Consider the following 4,713-nt stretch of genomic DNA (forward strand, 5'->3'; position numbering starts at 1 on the left):
GGAAAGGATGCATTTGTGTACTAGGAATTCTTGGGATAAAGATGGGTTTGTGTGGGATAATTCTTGGAATAAGGATGCGCTCCTGCGACAGGAATATTGGATAAGGACGTGTTTGTGTGCCAGGAATTCTCAGCACATGGAATTTTCATTTCCTTTTGACTCCAGGACCTTCCCTATCCCTGCCGTCCTTTTTCTGGGAATTCTCCCATTCCCACCCTGCTTCCCCCAATGGATCCCAACATTCCCAACATTCCCAACATTCCCAGCATTCCCAGCATTCCCAGGAACGCTCTGACTGTCCGCTCTGTCCCCCCGCAGGTGGATGAGGAGGCAGCGCTGTGAGCCCTGCCCGTGACTCTCCTTCCAGGTGAGGCTTTTCCCCGGGAATTCGGGCTGGGAACGACCCCGGGATGGGAGATCCAACCGGGAAACTGCCGTGGGGGGTGGGAAAATTGGGAAAAACCAGAAAAAAAACTGGGAAAAACCAGGGAAAACTGGGGAAAAAAAAAAAAAAAAAAAAAAAAAAAAAGGCTGGAAAAGGCCAAGAGGGCTCAGAGCAGTTGCTGCTCAGGTGTGGAGAGCTGAGGGAATGAATAGGAATGGGAAAAGTTGGGAAAGGCTGGAAAATTCTGGGAAAAGCTGGGAAAGGTTGGCAGGGCTCAGAACAGTCCTGGACCAGGTGTGGAGAAATGAGGGCAGGAATGGGAATGGGGAAAACTGGGAAAGGTTAGGAATAACTGGGAAAGACTGGAAAGGCTCAGAGTGGTCCCTGCAGGCAGGAACAGAATGGGGGAGGTTGGGAAAAAAACTGGGAAAAGCTGGGAAAAGGCCTGGAAAAGGCTGGCAGAGCTCAGAGCAGTCGCTGCTCGGGTGTGGAGAGTCGAGGGAAGGAATGGGAATAGGAAAAATTGGAAAAGTTGGGAAAGGCTCTGAGTGGTCCCGACTGTGAGCGACATTCCCACGGGAACGGGGCTGAGCAGGAACATCCCATGGAATTGTGACATCCCAGGAAAATCCCACAGGAATGGGGCTGTCCCCGGCCCTGGGTGGGATGAGCCGGCAGGGAGGGAATGGGACAATCCGGGAATGTGGAGGTTTTCCCGGGCTGTTCTCCCGCTGGAATTCGCGGCTGGAGCGGCTCCCGCCGGCGCCAGATCGCCGGGAGGGATGACAACGCCGTTCCCTCATTCCCGGGATTTCTCCCTGATTTTTGGGATTCCTCTGTGATTCCTGGGATTTCTCCCCAAATTCCCTGGATTTCTCCATAATTCCTGGGATTTCTCCCTCATTCCCATCATTTCCCCCCGATTCCCACAATTTCTCCCCGGTTCCCGGAATTTCACCCCGAGTCCTGGGATTTCACCGAGTCCCAGAACTTCCTCAATGATTCCCACATTTTACCCCCGATTCCCAGAATTTCTCTCCAGTTCCCACAATTTCCCCTGAATTCCCACAATTTCTCCCCAGCTCCCAGAATTTCTCCCCTGATTCCCGTAATTTCCCCCCGATTCCTGGGATTCTGCACTGATTTCCACAATTTCTCTGTAATTCCCGTAATTCCCCTGTGATTCTCATGATTTCTCCCCAGTTCCCAGAATTTCTCCCCAATTCCTGGCATTTCTCTGCGATTCCAGGGATTTTTGCTCAGTTCCTGGAATTTCTCCCCAGTTCCCGCGATTTCTCCCTGATCCCTTGAATTCCCAGAATTTCCTCTATGATCCCCAGAATTTCCCCCTAATTCCCAGAATGCCTCTATAATTCCCCCTAATTCCCATAATTTCACCCCGATTCCCAGAATTTCTCTGTAATCCCCAGAATTTCTCCCCGATTCCCATAACTTCTTCAATTATCCCCCTAATTTCTCCCCTAATTCCCATAATTTCACGCCGATTCCCAGGATTCTTGCCCTGATTCCCAGGTTTTCTCGCCGGCTCCCAAATTTTCCACCTCGCTTCCCAGAATCGCTCTGTAATTCCCGGGATTTCTCTCCCCGACTCTCAGAATTTCCTCAATTATCCCCCTAATTTCTCCCCTAATTCCTATAATTTCACCTCCGATTCCCGGGATTTTTGCTCTGATTCCCAGAATTTCTCTATAATTCCCACAATTCCCGCCCGGATTTTCCCGTGCCGAGGCGGGCCGGGCCAGGCCGGGATTAGCGGGATCCAGACGAGCAGATGGAGCGCTGCTGATCCCATTAAGGGCAGGGCAGGAGGGGCCGGCCCGGGCTGGTTTTCCCGCCTGGAAACCCCCCGGGAGCGCCCCTGGATAGCGCCGAATTCCCCAAGAATTCCCGGGAATAGGTGAGCTCCGGGATCAGCTCCACGGTTTGGGGGGGTTTTTTTGCGGGATTTTTGGAGGTTTCCGGGTTTTTTTTTTGGGGAGGGGGATTTGTTTGTCCCCGAGGTGTCCCCGTTTGTCCCGCGGGTCCCTGGTGGTGTTTGGGAGCTCCGGGATTGTTCCCGAGCCACGCGGATCGGGAATGTTCGGGATTCGAGGCGGGGCCTGCTCCTGGGGGACGGGAAATGGGGCGTTTGTCCCCTATCTCTGTCCCTTCTGTCCCCTCTGTCCCTGTCCCGTGTCCTTGTCACCCCGTTCCTGTCCCTCTCTGTCCCCTCTGTCCCTGTCCCCCCTGTCCTTGTCCCCCATCTCTGTCCCCCCGTCTCTGTCCCTCTGTCACCCCATTCCTGTCCCCTGTGTCCCTCTGTCCCTCCTGTCCCCTCATCTCTGGCCCCGCTGTTCCTTCCTGTCCCCCTGTCCCTCCCTGTGTCCCTGTCCCCTGTGTCCCCGTCTCTGTCCCTCCCTGTCTCTCTGTCCCTGTCCCGCTGTTTCTGTCCCCTCTGTCCCCTCTGTCCCCTCTGTCCCTGCTGTCTCTGTCCCGTCCCGCACGTGGCGCTGCGGTTTCCATGGAGACGGGCCCGGGAATGTTCCCATGGATACGGAGCGGGATGGGGAAACATTCCTGATCCAAAGGGAACGTTCCCGATCCCTGTCCCGGGCGCTATTCCCGGGATGGGGAGGCCCCAAACCCTCTCTCCTGTCCCCAAACCTGTGTCCTGTTCTGAAACTCGTGTCCTGTCCCCAAATCTCCCTCCTGTCCCCAAACCTCTGTCCTATCCCCAAGTCCCCATTTTGTCCCCAAATCTTTCTTTTCTCCCAAACCTCTGTCCTGTCCCCAAACCTGTCTCCTGTCCCAAAATTGTGTGTCCTGTCCCCAAATCTCTCCTGTCCCCAGATCTGTGTCCTGTCGTCAAATCCATTCTTTGTCCCCAAACCTGTGTCCTGTCCCCAATCCTCTCTCCTGTCCCCAAACCTGTCCCGTTAAATCCCTCTCCTGTCCCCAAGTCGGTGTCTGGTTCCCACACCCCTCTCCTGTCCCCAGACCCTTGTCCTGTCCCCAGATCTGTCTTCTGTTCCCCAAATCTATCCTGTCCCCAAACCCCTGTCCTGTCCCCAGGTGTCTCTGCTGTCCGCAAATCCCCGTCTTGTCCTCAAATCTCTCTTCTGTCCTGACCCAAATATCTGTGTCCTGTCCCCAAATCCCTCTCCTGTCCCCAGACCTCCCTCTTGTCCCCAGTTCTCTGTCCTTCAAATGTCAGTTCTGTCCCCAAACCCGTGACCTGTCCCCAACCCCCTGTCCCGTTCCCCAAATCTCTCTGCTGTCCCCAAACCTGTGTCCTGTCCCAAAAATCTGTGACCTGTCCCCAGACCTCCCTCGTGTCCCCAAATCCCAGTCCTATCCCCAAATCTGTGTCCTCTTCCCAAATCCCTGGCTTATCCCCAAATGTCTGGCCTGTCCCCAAATCTGTGAACCGTCTCCAGTCCTCTGTCCTGTCCCAAAATCCTGTCCCCAGTCCTCTCTCCAGGGCCTGGCACAGCCGGGAATTTCGGGAATTTTGCAGCACCAAACTCTGGGAGAGCCGGGCAGGGCTGGAGCTGGAAAACCCGGAATGTTCAGCCTGGAAAACATTCCCGGAGCTCCGGGCTGAGCTCATTTTGAATTCCCAAAATTCCAGAGGGTGGAGGGACAGGATATAGGGAATGGGGAAATTTGGGAAGGAATTCCTGGCTGGGCTGGAATTCCCAGAGAATCCCTGCTTCCCTGGGATTCCTGGAAGTGCCCTTGGATGGGGTTTGGGACAGCTGGGACAGCAGGAGATGTCCCTGGGTGATTTTTATTGTCGCATCCCAAAATATTCTCTTATTCCCTGATTCTATTCCATCAGTCCGAAGAATGCCAAAAAACTCTGCCCGGAATTCTTCCCAAATCTTTGGAGTCCTTCCCCCAGCCACAGGGGTGGCCCTGTCCCTACGCTGGACATTTGGGGACACTGATGTCCCCAGGATGTCCCCCCTTGTGAATTTTAATTTTAGGTTTAATTTAAGTTTTAATTTAATTTAATTTAAAGTTCCACGCCCGGCCCCTCCGCGGTGTCCCAGTGCCCCTGGAAAAGCGGGAGAAGGAAAATCCATGGAATTACCCGGCAGGCGCCGGGGACAGAGCGGGGACACTGCGGGGACAGCGCGGCCACCCGCGGCGATCGATGCTGCCTGCGCTGTCCCCGCAGTGTCCCCGCAGTGTCCCCGTGTCCTGGCACAGGGAGGACTCCAGGAGGACAATCCTGAGCCTTCCCCCCTTTCCCTGATCTGTCCCCTTTGCTGTCTCCTGTCCCCGTCCCTGCTCCTGTCCCCTTTTCTGTTCCTTTTCTCTCT

This window comes from Sylvia atricapilla, chromosome 5 (assembly GCF_009819655.1).
Source record: "Sylvia atricapilla isolate bSylAtr1 chromosome 5, bSylAtr1.pri, whole genome shotgun sequence".
NCBI lineage: Eukaryota > Metazoa > Chordata > Aves > Passeriformes > Sylviidae > Sylvia > Sylvia atricapilla.